We start from the raw sequence: 16637 nt of genomic DNA, 5'->3' as shown, positions 1-16637 counted from the left end.
TTCAGGCTAGGGTTAGGGTTAGGGGACGGGGACGGTTTAGGGTCCAGGTGAGGGTCCGACAACGCTTTAGGGGGAGCGTGCGTGTGAGGGCGCGGGTTAGTGTGAGCCTACGGGTTAGGATTAGGGGACGGGTGAGGGTCAGGCTTCGGGAAAGGGTCAGTTTTAGGGTTCGGGCTAGGGTTAGGGTTAGGGGACGGGGACGGTTTAGGGTCCAGGTGAGGGTCCGACAACGCTTTAGGGGGAGCGTGCGTGTGAGGGCGCGGGTTAGTGTGAGCCTACGGGTTAGGATTAGGGGACGGGTGAGGGTCAGGCTTCGGGGAAGGGTTAGGGTTAGGGTTCGGGCTAGGGTTAGGGTTAGGGGACGGGGACGGTTTAGGGTCCAGGTGAGGGTCCGACAACGCTTTAGGGGGAGCGCGCGTGTGAGGGCGCGGGTTAGTGTGAGCGTACGGGTTAGGATTAGGGGACGGGTGAGGGTCAGGCTTCGGGGAAGGGTTAGGGTTAGGGTTCGGGCTAGGGTTAGGGTTAGGGGACGGGGACGGTTTAGGGTCCAGGTGAGGGTCCGACAACGCTTTACGGGGAGCGTGCGTGTGAGGGCGCGGGTTAGTGTGAGCCTACGGGTTAGGATTAGGGGACGGGTGAGGGTCAGGCTTCGGGAAAGGGTCAGGGTTAGGGTTCGGGCTAGGGTTAGGGTAGGGGACGGGGACGGTTTAGGGTCCAGGTGAGGGTCCGACAACGCTTTAGGGGGAGCGTGCGTGTGAGGGCGCGGGTTAGTGTGAGCCTAGGGGTTAGGATTAGGGGACGGGTGAGGGTCAGACTTCGGGGAAGGGTCAGGGTTAGGGTTCGGGCTAGGGTTAGGGTAGGGGACGGGGACGGTTTAGGGTCCAGCTGAGGGTCCGACAACGCTTTAGGGGGAGCGTGCGTGTGAGGGCGCGGGTTAGTGTGAGCCTAGGGGTTAGGATTAGGAGACGGGTGAGGGTCAGACTTCGGGGAAGGGTCAGGGTTAGGGTTCGGGCTAGGGTTAGGGTAGGGGACGGGGACGGTTTAGGGTCCAGGTGAGGGTCCGACAACGCTTTAGGGGGAGCGTGCGTGTGAGGGCGCGGGTTAGTGTGAGCCTAGGGGTTAGGATTAGGGGACGGGTGAGGGTCAGACTTCGGGGAAGGGTCAGGGTTAGGGTTCGGGCTAGGGTTAGGGTAGGGGACGGGGACGGTTTAGGGTCCAGCTGAGGGTCCGACAACGCTTTAGGGGGAGCGTGCGTGTGAGGGCGCGGGTTAGTGTGAGCCTAGGGGTTAGGATTAGGAGACGGGTGAGGGTCAGACTTCGGGGAAGGGTCAGGGTTAGGGTTCGGGCTAGGGTTAGGGTAGGGGACGGGGACGGTTTAGGGTCCAGGTGAGGGTCCGACAACGCTTTAGGGGGAGCGTGCGTGTGAGGGCGCGGGTTAGTGTGAGCCTAGGGGTTAGGATTAGGGGACGGGTGAGGGTCAGACTTCGGGGAAGGGTCAGGGTTAGGGTTCGGGCTAGGGTTAGGGTAGGGGACGGGGACGGTTTAGGGTCCAGGTGAGGGTCCGACAACGCTTTAGGGGGAGCGTGCGTGTGAGGGCGCGGGTTAGTGTGAGCCTAGGGGTTAGGATTAGGGGACGGGTGAGGGTCAGACTTCGGGGAAGGGTCAGGGTTAGGGTTCGGGCTAGGGTTAGGGTTAGGGGACGGGGACGGTTTAGGGTCCAGGTGAGGGTCCGACAACGCTTTAGGGGGAGCGTGCGTGTGAGGGCGCGGGTTAGTTTGAGCCTACGGGTTAGGATTAGGGGACGGGTGAGGGTCAGGCTTCGGGAAAGTGTCAGGGTTAGGGTTCGGGCTAGGGTTAGGGTAGGGGACGGGGACGGTTTTGGGTCCAGGTGAGGGTCCGACAACGCTTAGGGGGAGCGTGCGTGTGAGGGCGCGGGTTAGTGTGAGCCTACGGATTAGGATTAGGGGACGGGTGAGGGTCAGGCTTCGGGAAAGGGTCAGGGTTAGGGTTCGGGCTAGGGTTAGGGTTAGGGGACGGGGACGGTTTAGGGTCCAGGTGAGGGTCCGACAACGCTTTAGGGGGAGCGCGCGTGTGAGGGCGCGGGTTAGTGTGAGCGTACGGGTTAGGATTAGGGGACGGGTGAGGGTCAGGCTTCGGGGAAGGCTTAGGGTTAGGGTTCGGGCTAGGGTTAGGGTTAGGGGATGGGGACGGTTTAGGGTCCAGGTGAGGGTCCGACAACGCTTTAGGGGGAGCGTGCGTGTGAGGGCGCGGGTTAGTGTGAGCCTACGGGTTAGGTTTAGGGGACGGGTGAGGGTCAGGCTTCGGGGAAGGGTTAGGGTTAGGGTTCGGACTAGGGTTAAGGTTAGGGGACGGGGACGGTTTAGGGTCCAGGTGAGGGTCCGACAACGCTTTAGGGGGAGCGTGCGTGTGAGGGCGCGGGTTAGTGTGAGCCTACGGGTTAGGATTAGGGGACGGGTGAGGGTCAGGCTTCGGGAAAGGGTCAGGTTTAGGGTTCAGGCTAGGGTTAGGGTTAGGGGACGGGGACGGTTTAGGGTCCAGGTGAGGGTCCGACAACGCTTTAGGGGGAGCGTGCGTGTGAGGGCGCGGGTTAGTGTGAGCCTATGGGTTAGGATTAGGGGACGGGTGAGGGTCAGGCTTCGGGAAAGGGTCAGGGTTAGGGTTCGGGCTAGGGTTAGGGTTAGGGGACGGGGACGGTTTAGGGTCCAGGTGAGGGTCCGACAACGCTTTAGGGGGAGCGTGCGTGTGAGGGCGCGGGTTAGTGTGAGCCTACGGGTTAGGATTAGGGGACGGGTGAGGGTCAGGCTTCGGGGAAGGTTTAGGGTTAGGGTTCAGGCTAGGGTTAGGGTTAGGGGACGGGGACGGTTTAGGGTCCAGGTGAGGGTCCGACAACGCTTTAGGGGGAGCGTGCGTGTGAGGGCGCGGGTTAGTGTGAGCCTACGGGTTAGGATTAGGGGACGGGTGAGGGTCAGGCTTCGGGGAAGGTTTAGGGTTAGGGTTCAGGCTAGGGTTAGGGTTAGGGGACGGGGACGGTTTAGGGTCCAGGTGAGGGTCCGACAACGCTTTAGGGGGAGCGTGCGTGTGAGGGCTCGGGTTAGTGTGAGCCTAGGGGTTAGGATTAGGGGACGGGTGAGGGTCAGACTTCGGGGAAGTGTCAGGGTTAGGGTTCGGGCTAGGGTTAGGGTTAGGGGACGGGGACGGTTTTGGGTCCAGGTGAGGGTCCGACAACGCTTTAGGGGGAGCGTGCGTGTGAGGGCGCGGGTTAGTGTGAGCCTACGAATTAGGATTAGGGGACGGGTGAGGGTCAGGCTTCGGGAAAGGGTCAGGGTTAGGGTTCGGGCTAGGGTTAGGGTTAGGGGACGGGGACGGTTTAGGGTCCTGGTGAGGGTCCGACAACGCTTTAGGGGGAGCGTGCGTGTGAGGGCGCGGGTTAGTGTGAGCCTACGGGTTAGGATTAGGGGACGGGTGAGGGTCAGGCTTCGGGAAAGGGTCAGGGTTAGGGTTCGGGCTAGGGTTAGGGTTAGGGGACGGGGACGGTTTAGGGTCCAGGTGAGGGTCCGACAACGCTTTAGGGGGAGCGTGCGTGTGAGGGCGCGGGTTAGTGTGAGCCTACGGGTTAGGATTAGGGGACGGGTGAGGGTCAGGCTTCGGGGAAGGGTTAGGGTTAGGGTTCAGGCTAGGGTTAGGGTTAGGGGACGGGGACGGTTTAGGGTCCAGGTGAGGGTCCGACAACGCTTTAGGGGGAGCGTGCGTGTGAGGGCGCGGGTTAGTGTGAGCCTACGGGTTAGGATTAGGGGACGGGTGAGGGTCAGGCTTCGGGGAAGGGTTAGGGTTAGGGTTCGGGCTAGGGTTAGGGTTAGGGGACGGGGACGGTTTAGGGTCCAGGTGAGGGTCCGACAACGCTTTAGGGGGAGCGTGCGTGTGAGGGCGCGGGTTAGTGTGAGCCTACGGGTTAGGATTAGGGGACGGGTGAGGGTCAGGCTTCGGGGAAGGTTTAGGGTTAGGGTTCAGGCTAGGGTTAGGGTTAGGGGACGGGGACGGTTTAGGGTCCAGGTGAGGGTCCGACAACGCTTTAGGGGGAGCGTGCGTGTGAGGGCGCGGGTTAGTGTGAGCCTACGGGTTAGGATTAGGGGACGGGTGAGGGTCAGGCTTCGGGAAAGGGTCAGTTTTAGGGTTCGGGCTAGGGTTAGGGTTAGGGGACGGGGACGGTTTAGGGTCCAGGTGAGGGTCCGACAACGCTTTAGGGGGAGCGTGCGTGTGAGGGCGCGGGTTAGTGTGAGCCTACGGGTTAGGATTAGGGGACGGGTGAGGGTCAGGCTTCGGGGAAGGTTTAGGGTTAGGGTTCAGGCTAGGGTTAGGGTTAGGGGACGGGGACGGTTTAGGGTCCAGGTGAGGGTCCGACAACGCTTTAGGGGGAGCGTGCGTGTGAGGGCGCGGGTTAGTGTGAGCCTACGGGTTAGGATTAGGGGACGGGTGAGGGTCAGGCTTCGGGGAAGGGTTAGGGTTAGGGTTCGGGCTAGGGTTAGGGTTAGGGGACGGGGACGGTTTAGGGTCCAGGTGAGGGTCCGACAACGCTTTAGGGGGAGCGCGCGTGTGAGGGCGCGGGTTAGTGTGACCGTACGGGTTAGGATTAGGGGACGGGTGAGGGTCAGGCTTCGGGGAAGGCTTAGGGTTAGGGTTCGGGCTAGGGTTAGGGTTAGGGGACGGGGACGGTTTAGGGTCCAGGTGAGGGTCCGACAACGCTTTACGGGGAGCGTGCGTGTGAGGGCGCGGGTTAGTGTGAGCCTACGGGTTAGGATTAGGGGACGGGTGAGGGTCAGGCTTCGGGGAAGGGTTAGGGTTAGGGTTCGGGCTAGGGTTAGGGTAGGGGACGGGGACGGTTTAGGGTCCAGGTGAGGGTCCGACAACGCTTTAGGGGGAGCGTGCGTGTGAGGGCGCGGGTTAGTGTGAGCCTAGGGGTTAGGATTAGGGGACGGGTGAGGGTCAGACTTCGGGGAAGGGTCAGGGTTAGGGTTCGGGCTAGGGTTAGGGTTAGGGGACGGGGACGGTTTAGGGTCCAGGTGAGGGTCCGACAACGCTTTAGGGGGAGCGTGCGTGTGAGGGCGCGGGTTAGTTTGAGCCTACGGGTTAGGATTAGGGGACGGGTGAGGGTCAGGCTTCGGGAAAGGGTCAGGGTTAGGATTCGGGCTAGGGTTAGGGTAGGGGACGGGGACGGTTTTGGGTCCAGGTGAGGGTCCGACAACGCTTAGGGGGAGCGTGCGTGTGAGGGCGCAGGTTAGTGTGAGCCTACGGATTAGGATTAGGGGACGGGTGAGGGTCAGGCTTCGGGAAAGGGTCAGGGTTAGGGTTCGGGCTAGGGTTAGGGTTAGGGGACGGGGACGGTTTAGGGTCCAGGTGAGGGTCCGACAACGCTTTAGGGGGAGCGCGCGTGTGAGGGCGCGGGTTAGTGTGAGCGTACGGGTTAGGATTAGGGGACGGGTGAGGGTCAGGCTTCGGGGAAGGCTTAGGGTTAGGGTTCGGGCTAGGGTTAGGGTTAGGGGATGGGGACGGTTTAGGGTCCAGGTGAGGGTCCGACAACGCTTTAGGGGGAGCGTGCGTGTGAGGGCGCGGGTTAGTGTGAGCCTACGGGTTAGGTTTAGGGGACGGGTGAGGGTCAGGCTTCGGGGAAGGGTTAGGGTTAGGGTTCGGACTAGGGTTAAGGTTAGGGGACGGGGACGGTTTAGGGTCCAGGTGAGGGTCCGACAACGCTTTAGGGGGAGCGTGCGTGTGAGGGCGCGGGTTAGTGTGAGCCTACGGGTTAGGATTAGGGGACGGGTGAGGGTCAGGCTTCGGGAAAGGGTCAGGGTTAGGGTTCAGGCTAGGGTTAGGGTTAGGGGACGGGGACGGTTTAGGGTCCAGGTGAGGGTCCGACAACGCTTTAGGGGGAGCGTGCGTGTGAGGGCGCGGGTTAGTGTGAGCCTATGGGTTAGGATTAGGGGACGGGTGAGGGTCAGGCTTCGGGAAAGGGTCAGGGTTAGGGTTCGGGCTAGGGTTAGGGTTAGGGGACGGGGACGGTTTAGGGTCCAGGTGAGGGTCCGACAACGCTTTAGGGGGAGCGTGCGTGTGAGGGCGCGGGTTAGTGTGAGCCTACGGGTTAGGATTAGGGGACGGGTGAGGGTCAGGCTTCGGGGAAGGTTTAGGGTTAGGGTTCAGGCTAGGGTTAGGGTTAGGGGACGGGGACGGTTTAGGGTCCAGGTGAGGGTCCGACAACGCTTTAGGGGGAGCGTGCGTGTGAGGGCGCGGGTTAGTGTGAGCCTACGGGTTAGGATTAGGGGACGGGTGAGGGTCAGGCTTCGGGGAAGGTTTAGGGTTAGGGTTCAGGCTAGGGTTAGGGTTAGGGGACGGGGACGGTTTAGGGTCCAGGTGAGGGTCCGACAACGCTTTAGGGGGAGCGTGCGTGTGAGGGCTCGGGTTAGTGTGAGCCTAGGGGTTAGGATTAGGTGACGGGTGAGGGTCAGACTTCGGGGAAGTGTCAGGGTTAGGGTTCGGGCTAGGGTTAGGGTTAGGGGACGGGGACGGTTTTGGGTCCAGGTGAGGGTCCGACAACGCTTTAGGGGGAGCGTGCGTGTGAGGGCGCGGGTTAGTGTGAGGCTACGGGTTAGGATTAGGGGACGGGTGAGGGTCAGGCTTCGGGAAAGGGTCAGGGTTAGGGTTCGGGCTAGGGTTAGGGTTAGGGGACGGGGACGGTTTAGGGTCCAGGTGAGGGTCCGACAACGCTTTAGGGGGAGCGTGCGTGTGAGGGCGCGGGTTAGTGTGAGCCTACGGGTTAGGATTAGGGGACGGGTGAGGGTCAGGCTTCGGGGAAGTTTTAGGGTTAGGGTTCGGGCTAGGGTTAGGGTTAGGGGACGGGGACGGTTTAGGGTCCAGGTGAGGGTCCGACAACGCTTTAGGGGGAGCGTGCGTGTGAGGGCGCGGGTTAGTGTGAGCCTACGGGTTAGGATTAGGGGACGGGTGAGGGTCAGGCTTCGGGGAAGGGTTAGGGTTAGGGTTCGGGCTAGGGTTAGGGTTAGGGGACGGGGACGGTTTAGGGTCCAGGTGAGGGTCCGACAACGCTTTAGGGGGAGCGCGCGTGTGAGGGCGCGGGTTAGTGTGAGCGTACGGGTTAGGATTAGGGGACGGGTGAGGGTCAGGCTTCGGGGAAGGGTTAGGGTTAGGGTTCGGGCTAGGGTTAGGGTTAGGGGACGGGGACGGTTTAGGGTCCAGGTGAGGGTCCGACATCGCTTTACGGGGAGCGTGCGTGTGAGGGCGCGGGTTAGTGTGAGCCTACGGGTTAGGATTAGGGGACGGGTGAGGGTCAGGCTTCGGGAAAGGGTCAGGGTTAGGGTTCGGGCTAGGGTTAGGGTAGGGGACGGGGACGGTTTAGGGTCCAGGTGAGGGTCCGACAACGCTTTAGGGGGAGCGTGCGTGTGAGGGCGCGGGTTAGTGTGAGCCTAGGGGTTAGGATTAGGGGACGGGTGAGGGTCAGACTTCGGGGAAGGGTCAGGGTTAGGGTTCGGGCTAGGGTTAGGGTAGGGGACGGGGACGGTTTAGGGTCCAGCTGAGGGTCCGACAACGCTTTAGGGGGAGCGTGCGTGTGAGGGCGCGGGTTAGTGTGAGCCTAGGGGTTAGGATTAGGAGACGGGTGAGGGTCAGACTTCGGGGAAGGGTCAGGGTTAGGGTTCGGGCTAGGGTTAGGGTAGGGGACGGGGACGGTTTAGGGTCCAGGTGAGGGTCCGACAACGCTTTAGGGGGAGCGTGCGTGTGAGGGCGCGGGTTAGTGTGAGCCTAGGGGTTAGGATTAGGGGACGGGTGAGGGTCAGACTTCGGGGAAGGGTCAGGGTTAGGGTTCGGGCTAGGGTTAGGGTAGGGGACGGGGACGGTTTAGGGTCCAGCTGAGGGTCCGACAACGCTTTAGGGGGAGCGTGCGTGTGAGGGCGCGGGTTAGTGTGAGCCTAGGGGTTAGGATTAGGAGACGGGTGAGGGTCAGACTTCGGGGAAGGGTCAGGGTTAGGGTTCGGGCTAGGGTTAGGGTAGGGGACGGGGACGGTTTAGGGTCCAGGTGAGGGTCCGACAACGCTTTAGGGGGAGCGTGCGTGTGAGGGCGCGGGTTAGTGTGAGCCTAGGGGTTAGGATTAGGGGACGGGTGAGGGTCAGACTTCGGGGAAGGGTCAGGGTTAGGGTTCGGGCTAGGGTTAGGGTAGGGGACGGGGACGGTTTAGGGTCCAGGTGAGGGTCCGACAACGCTTTAGGGGGAGCGTGCGTGTGAGGGCGCGGGTTAGTGTGAGCCTAGGGGTTAGGATTAGGGGACGGGTGAGGGTCAGACTTCGGGGAAGGGTCAGGGTTAGGGTTCGGGCTAGGGTTAGGGTTAGGGGACGGGGACGGTTTAGGGTCCAGGTGAGGGTCCGACAACGCTTTAGGGGGAGCGTGCGTGTGAGGGCGCGGGTTAGTTTGAGCCTACGGGTTAGGATTAGGGGACGGGTGAGGGTCAGGCTTCGGGAAAGGGTCAGGGTTAGGGTTCGGGCTAGGGTTAGGGTAGGGGACGGGGACGGTTTTGGGTCCAGGTGAGGGTCCGACAACGCTTAGGGGGAGCGTGCGTGTGAGGGCGCGGGTTAGTGTGAGCCTACGGATTAGGATTAGGGGACGGGTGAGGGTCAGGCTTCGGGAAAGGGTCAGGGTTAGGGTTCGGGCTAGGGTTAGGGTTAGGGGACGGGGACGGTTTAGGGTCCAGGTGAGGGTCCGACAACGCTTTAGGGGGAGCGCGCGTGTGAGGGCGCGGGTTAGTGTGAGCGTACGGGTTAGGATTAGGGGACGGGTGAGGGTCAGGCTTCGGGGAAGGCTTAGGGTTAGGGTTCGGGCTAGGGTTAGGGTTAGGGGATGGGGACGGTTTAGGGTCCAGGTGAGGGTCCGACAACGCTTTAGGGGGAGCGTGCGTGTGAGGGCGCGGGTTAGTGTGAGCCTACGGGTTAGGTTTAGGGGACGGGTGAGGGTCAGGCTTCGGGGAAGGGTTAGGGTTAGGGTTCGGACTAGGGTAAAGGTTAGGGGACGGGGACGGTTTAGGGTCCAGGTGAGGGTCCGACAACGCTTTAGGGGGAGCGTGCGTGTGAGGGCGCGGGTTAGTGTGAGCCTACGGGTTAGGATTAGGGGACGGGTGAGGGTCAGGCTTCGGGAAAGGGTCAGGGTTAGGGTTCAGGCTAGGGTTAGGGTTAGGGGACGGGGACGGTTTAGGGTCCAGGTGAGGGTCCGACAACGCTTTAGGGGGAGCGTGCGTGTGAGGGCGCGGGTTAGTGTGAGCCTATGGGTTAGGATTAGGGGACGGGTGAGGGTCAGGCTTCGGGAAAGGGTCAGGGTTAGGGTTCGGGCTAGGGTTAGGGTTAGGGGACGGGGACGGTTTAGGGTCCAGGTGAGGGTCCGACAACGCTTTAGGGGGAGCGTGCGTGTGAGGGCGCGGGTTAGTGTGAGCCTACGGGTTAGGATTAGGGGACGGGTGAGGGTCAGGCTTCGGGGAAGGTTTAGGGTTAGGGTTCAGGCTAGGGTTAGGGTTAGGGGACGGGGACGGTTTAGGGTCCAGGTGAGGGTCCGACAACGCTTTAGGGGGAGCGTGCGTGTGAGGGCGCGGGTTAGTGTGAGCCTACGGGTTAGGATTAGGGGACGGGTGAGGGTCAGGCTTCGGGGAAGGTTTAGGGTTAGGGTTCAGGCTAGGGTTAGGGTTAGGGGACGGGGACGGTTTAGGGTCCAGGTGAGGGTCCGACAACGCTTTAGGGGGAGCGTGCGTGTGAGGGCTCGGGTTAGTGTGAGCCTAGGGGTTAGGATTAGGGGACGGGTGAGGGTCAGACTTCGGGGAAGTGTCAGGGTTAGGGTTCGGGCTAGGGTTAGGGTTAGGGGACGGGGACGGTTTTGGGTCCAGGTGAGGGTCCGACAACGCTTTAGGGGGAGCGTGCGTGTGAGGGCGCGGGTTAGTGTGAGCCTACGAATTAGGATTAGGGGACGGGTGAGGGTCAGGCTTCGGGAAAGGGTCAGGGTTAGGGTTCGGGCTAGGGTTAGGGTTAGGGGACGGGGACGGTTTAGGGTCCTGGTGAGGGTCCGACAACGCTTTAGGGGGAGCGTGCGTGTGAGGGCGCGGGTTAGTGTGAGCCTACGGGTTAGGATTAGGGGACGGGTGAGGGTCAGGCTTCGGGAAAGGGTCAGGGTTAGGGTTCGGGCTAGGGTTAGGGTTAGGGGACGGGGACGGTTTAGGGTCCAGGTGAGGGTCCGACAACGCTTTAGGGGGAGCGTGCGTGTGAGGGCGCGGGTTAGTGTGAGCCTACGGGTTAGGATTAGGGGACGGGTGAGGGTCAGGCTTCGGGGAAGGGTTAGGGTTAGGGTTCAGGCTAGGGTTAGGGTTAGGGGACGGGGACGGTTTAGGGTCCAGGTGAGGGTCCGACAACGCTTTAGGGGGAGCGTGCGTGTGAGGGCGCGGGTTAGTGTGAGCCTACGGGTTAGGATTAGGGGACGGGTGAGGGTCAGGCTTCGGGGAAGGGTTAGGGTTAGGGTTCGGGCTAGGGTTAGGGTTAGGGGACGGGGACGGTTTAGGGTCCAGGTGAGGGTCCGACAACGCTTTAGGGGGAGCGTGCGTGTGAGGGCGCGGGTTAGTGTGAGCCTACGGGTTAGGATTAGGGGACGGGTGAGGGTCAGGCTTCGGGGAAGGTTTAGGGTTAGGGTTCAGGCTAGGGTTAGGGTTAGGGGACGGGGACGGTTTAGGGTCCAGGTGAGGGTCCGACAACGCTTTAGGGGGAGCGTGCGTGTGAGGGCGCGGGTTAGTGTGAGCCTACGGGTTAGGATTAGGGGACGGGTGAGGGTCAGGCTTCGGGAAAGGGTCAGTTTTAGGGTTCGGGCTAGGGTTAGGGTTAGGGGACGGGGACGGTTTAGGGTCCAGGTGAGGGTCCGACAACGCTTTAGGGGGAGCGTGCGTGTGAGGGCGCGGGTTAGTGTGAGCCTACGGGTTAGGATTAGGGGACGGGTGAGGGTCAGGCTTCGGGGAAGGTTTAGGGTTAGGGTTCAGGCTAGGGTTAGGGTTAGGGGACGGGCACGGTTTAGGGTCCAGGTGAGGGTCCGACAACGCTTTAGGGGGAGCGTGCGTGTGAGGGCGCGGGTTAGTGTGAGCCTACGGGTTAGGATTAGGGGACGGGTGAGGGTCAGGCTTCGGGGAAGGGTTAGGGTTAGGGTTCGGGCTAGGGTTAGGGTTAGGGGACGGGGACGGTTTAGGGTCCAGGTGAGGGTCCGACAACGCTTTAGGGGGAGCGCGCGTGTGAGGGCGCGGGTTAGTGTGACCGTACGGGTTAGGATTAGGGGACGGGTGAGGGTCAGGCTTCGGGGAAGGCTTAGGGTTAGGGTTCGGGCTAGGGTTAGGGTTAGGGGACGGGGACGGTTTAGGGTCCAGGTGAGGGTCCGACAACGCTTTACGGGGAGCGTGCGTGTGAGGGCGCGGGTTAGTGTGAGCCTACGGGTTAGGATTAGGGGACGGGTGAGGGTCAGGCTTCGGGGAAGGGTTAGGGTTAGGGTTCGGGCTAGGGTTAGGGTAGGGGACGGGGACGGTTTAGGGTCCAGGTGAGGGTCCGACAACGCTTTAGGGGGAGCGTGCGTGTGAGGGCGCGGGTTAGTGTGAGCCTAGGGGTTAGGATTAGGGGACGGGTGAGGGTCAGACTTCGGGGAAGGGTCAGGGTTAGGGTTCGGGCTAGGGTTAGGGTTAGGGGACGGGGACGGTTTTGGGTCCAGGTGAGGGTCCGACAACGCTTTAGGGGGAGCGTGCGTGTGAGGGCGCGGGTTAGTGTGAGGCTACGGGTTAGGATTAGGGGACGGGTGAGGGTCAGGCTTCGGGAAAGGGTCAGGGTTAGGGTTCGGGCTAGGGTTAGGGTTAGGGGACGGGGACGGTTTAGGGTCCAGGTGAGGGTCCGACAACGCTTTAGGGGGAGCGTGCGTGTGAGGGCGCGGGTTAGTGTGAGCCTACGGGTTAGGATTAGGGGACGGGTGAGGGTCAGGCTTCGGGGAAGTTTTAGGGTTAGGGTTCGGGCTAGGGTTAGGGTTAGGGGACGGGGACGGTTTAGGGTCCAGGTGAGGGTCCGACAATGCTTTAGGGGGAGCGTGCGTGTGAGGGCGCGGGTTAGTGTGAGCCTACGGGTTAGGATTAGGGGACGGGTGAGGGTCAGGCTTCGGGGAAGGGTTAGGGTTAGGGTTCGGGCTAGGGTTAGGGTTAGGGGACGGGGACGGTTTAGGGTCCAGGTGAGGGTCCGACAACGCTTTAGGGGGAGCGCGCGTGTGAGGGCGCGGGTTAGTGTGAGCGTACGGGTTAGGATTAGGGGACGGGTGAGGGTCAGGCTTCGGGGAAGGGTTAGGGTTAGGGTTCGGGCTAGGGTTAGGGTTAGGGGACGGGGACGGTTTAGGGTCCAGGTGAGGGTCCGACAACGCTTTACGGGGAGCGTGCGTGTGAGGGCGCGGGTTAGTGTGAGCCTACGGGTTAGGATTAGGGGACGGGTGAGGGTCAGGCTTCGGGAAAGGGTCAGGGTTAGGGTTCGGGCTAGGGTTAGGGTAGGGGACGGGGACGGTTTAGGGTCCAGGTGAGGGTCCGACAACGCTTTAGGGGGAGCGTGCGTGTGAGGGCGCGGGTTAGTGTGAGCCTAGGGGTTAGGATTAGGGGACGGGTGAGGGTCAGACTTCGGGGAAGGGTCAGGGTTAGGGTTCGGGCTAGGGTTAGGGTAGGGGACGGGGACGGTTTAGGGTCCAGGTGAGGGTCCGACAACGCTTTAGGGGGAGCGTGCGTGTGAGGGCGCGGGTTAGTGTGAGCCTAGGGGTTAGGATTAGGGGACGGGTGAGGGTCAGACTTCGGGGAAGGGTCAGGGTTAGGGTTCGGGCTAGGGTTAGGGTAGGGGACGGGGACGGTTTAGGGTCCAGCTGAGGGTCCGACAACGCTTTAGGGGGAGCGTGCGTGTGAGGGCGCGGGTTAGTGTGAGCCTAGGGGTTAGGATTAGGGGACGGGTGAGGGTCAGACTTCGGGGAAGGGTCAGGGTTAGGGTTCGGGCTAGGGTTAGGGTAGGGGACGGGGACGGTTTAGGGTCCAGGTGAGGGTCCGACAACGCTTTAGGGGGAGCGTGCGTGTGAGGGCGCGGGTTAGTGTGAGCCTAGGGGTTAGGATTAGGGGACGGGTGAGGGTCAGACTTCGGGGAAGGGTCAGGGTTAGGGTTCGGGCTAGGGTTAGGGTAGGGGACGGGGACGGTTTAGGGTCCAGGTGAGGGTCCGACAACGCTTTAGGGGGAGCGTGCGTGTGAGGGCGCGGGTTAGTGTGAGCCTAGGGGTTAGGATTAGGGGACGGGTGAGGGTCAGACTTCGGGGAAGGGTCAGGGTTAGGGTTCGGGCTAGGGTTAGGGTTAGGGGACGGGGACGGTTTAGGGTCCAGGTGAGGGTCCGACAACGCTTTAGGGGGAGCGTGCGAGTGAGGGCGTGGTTTAGTTTGAGACTACGGGTTAGGATTAGGGGACGGGTGAGGGTCAGGCTTCGGGGAAGGGTCAGGGTTAGGGTTCGGGCTAGGGTTAGGGTTTGGGGACGGGGACGGTTTAGGGTCCAGGTGAGGGTCCGACAACGCTTTAGGGGGAGCGTGCGTGTGAGGGCGCGGGTTAGTGTTAGCGTACGGGTTAGGATTAGGGGATGGGTGAGGGTCAGGCTTCGGGGAAGGGTTAGGGTTAGGGTTCGGGCTAGGGTTAGGGTTAGGGGACGGGGACGGTTTAGGGTCCAGGTGAGGGTCCGACAACGCTTTAGGGGGAGCGTGCGTGTGAGGGCGCGGGTTAGTGTGAGCCTAGGGGTTAGGATTAGGGGACGAATGAGGGTCAGGCTTCGGAGAAGTGTCAGGGTTAGGGTTCGGGCTAGGGTTAGGGTTAGGGGACGGGGACGGTTTAGGGTCCAGGTGAGGGTCCGACAATGCTTTAGGGGGAGCGTGCGTGTGAGGGCGCGGGTTAGTGTGAGCCTAGGGGTTAGGATTAGGGGACGGGTGAGGGTCAGGCTTCGGGGAAGGGTTAGGGTTAGGGTTCGGGCTAGGGTTAGGGTTAGGGGACGGGGACGGTTTAGGGTCCAGGTGAGGGTCCGACAACGCTTTAGGGGGAGCGTGCGTGTGAGGGCGCGGGTTATTGTGAGCGTACGGGTTAGGATCAGGGGACGGTTGAGGGTCAGGCTTCGGGGAAGGGTTAGGGTTAGGGTTCGGGCTAGGGTTAGGGTTAGGGGACGGGGACGGTTTAGGGTCCAGGTGAGGGTCCGACAACGCTTTAGGGGGAGCGTGCGTGTGAGGGCGCGGGTTAGTGTGAGCCTACGGGTTAGGATTAGGGGACGGGTGAGGGTCAGGCTTCGGGAAAGGGTCAGGGTTAGGGTTCGGGCTAGGGTTAGGGTTAGGGGACGGGGACGGTTTAGGGTCCAGGTGAGGGTCCGACAACGCTTTAGGGGGAGCGTGCGTGTGAGGGCGCGGGTTAGTGTGAGCCTACGGGTTAGGATTAGGGGACGGGTGAGGGTCAGGCTTCGGGGAAGGATTAGGGTTAGGGTTCGGGCTAGGGTTAGTGTTAGGGCACGGGGACGGTTTAGGGTGAGGTGAGGGTCCGACAACGCTTTAGGGGGAGCGTGCGTGTGAGGGCGCGGGTTAGTGTGAGCGTACGGGTTAGGATTAGGTGACCGGTGAGGGTCAGGCTTCGGGAAAGGGTCAGGGTTAGGGTTCGGGCTAGGGTTAGGGTTAGGGGACGGGGACGGTTTAGGGTCCAGGTGAGGGTCCGACAACGCTTTAGGGGGAGCGTGCGTGTGAGGGCGCGGGTTAGTGTGAGCCTATGGGTTAGGATTAGGCGACGGGTGAGGGTCAGGCTTCGGGGAAGGGTTAGGGTTAGGGTTCGGGCTAGGGTTAGGGTTAGGGGATGGGGACGGTTTAGGGTCCAGGTGAGGGTCCGACAACGCATTAGGGGGAGCGTGCGTGTGAGGGCGCGGGTTAGTGTGAGCGTACGGGATAGGATTAAGGGACGGGTGAGGGTCAGGCTTCGGGGAAGGGTTAGGGTTAGGGTTCGGGCTAGGGTTAGGGTTAGGGGACGGGGACGGTTTAGGGTCCAGGTGAGGGTCCGACAACGCTTTAGGGGGAGCGTGCGTGTGAGGGCGCGGGTTAGTGTGAGCGTACGGGTTAGGATTAGAGGACGGGTGAGGGTCAGGCTTCGGGGAAGGTTTAGGGTTAGGGTTCGGGCTAGGGTTAGGGTAGGGGACGGGGACGGTTTAGGGTCCAGGTGAGGGTCCGACAACGGCTTTAGGGGGAGCGTGCGTGTGAGGGCGCGGGTTAGTGTGAGCCTACGGGTTAGGATTAGGGGACGGGTGAGGGTCAGACTTCGGGGAAGGGTCAGGGTTAGGGTTCGGGCTAGGGTTAGGGTTAGGGGACGGGGACGGTTTAGGGTCCAGGTGAGGGTCCGACAACGCTTTAGGGGGAGCGTGCGAGTGAGGGCGTGGTTTAGTTTGAGACTACGGGTTAGGATTAGGGGACGGGTGAGGGTCAGGCTTCGGGGAAGGGTCAGGGTTAGGGTTCGGGCTAGGGTTAGGGTTTGGGGACGGGGACGGTTTAGGGTCCAGGTGAGGGTCCGACAACGCTTTAGGGGGAGCGTGCGTGTGAGGGCGCGGGTTAGTGTTAGCGTACGGGTTAGGATTAGGGGATGGGTGAGGGTCAGGCTTCGGGGAAGGGTTAGGGTTAGGGTTCGGGCTAGGGTTAGGGTTAGGGGACGGGGACGGTTTAGGGTCCAGGTGAGGGTCCGACAACGCTTTAGGGGGAGCGTGCGTGTGAGGGCGCGGGTTAGTGTGAGCCTAGGGGTTAGGATTAGGGGACGAATGAGGGTCAGGCTTCGGAGAAGTGTCAGGGTTAGGGTTCGGGCTAGGGTTAGGGTTAGGGGACGGGGACGGTTTAGGGTCCAGGTGAGGGTCCGACAATGCTTTAGGGGGAGCGTGCGTGTGAGGGCGCGGGTTAGTGTGAGCCTAGGGGTTAGGATTAGGGGACGGGTGAGGGTCAGGCTTCGGGGAAGGGTTAGGGTTAGGGTTCGGGCTAGGGTTAGGGTTAGGGGACGGGGACGGTTTAGGGTCCAGGTGAGGGTCCGACAACGCTTTAGGGGGAGCGTGCATGTGAGGGCGCGGGTTATTGTGAGCGTACGGGTTAGGATTAGGGGACGGTTGAGGGTCAGGCTTCGGGGAAGGGTTAGGGTTAGGGTTCGGGCTAGGGTTAGGGTTAGGGGACGGGGACGGTTTAGGGTCCAGGTGAGGGTCCGACAACGCTTTAGGGGGAGCGTGCGTGTGAGGGCGCGGGTTAGTGTGAGCCTACGGGTTAGGATTAGGGGACGGGTGAGGGTCAGGCTTCGGGAAAGGGTCAGGGTTAGGGTTCGGGCTAGGGTTAGGGTTAGGGGACGGGGACGGTTTAGGGTCCAGGTGAGGGTCCGACAACGCTTTAGGGGGAGCGTGCGTGTGAGGGCGCGGGTTAGTGTGAGCCTACGGGTTAGGATTAGGGGACGGGTGAGGGTCAGGCTTCGGGGAAGGTTTAGGGTTAGGGTTCAGGCTAGGGTTAGGGTTAGGGGACGGGG

This window comes from Lagenorhynchus albirostris, chromosome 15 (assembly GCF_949774975.1).
Source record: "Lagenorhynchus albirostris chromosome 15, mLagAlb1.1, whole genome shotgun sequence".
Taxonomy (NCBI): Eukaryota; Metazoa; Chordata; class Mammalia; order Artiodactyla; family Delphinidae; genus Lagenorhynchus; species Lagenorhynchus albirostris.
Note: the sequence above shows the minus strand (reverse complement) of the source record.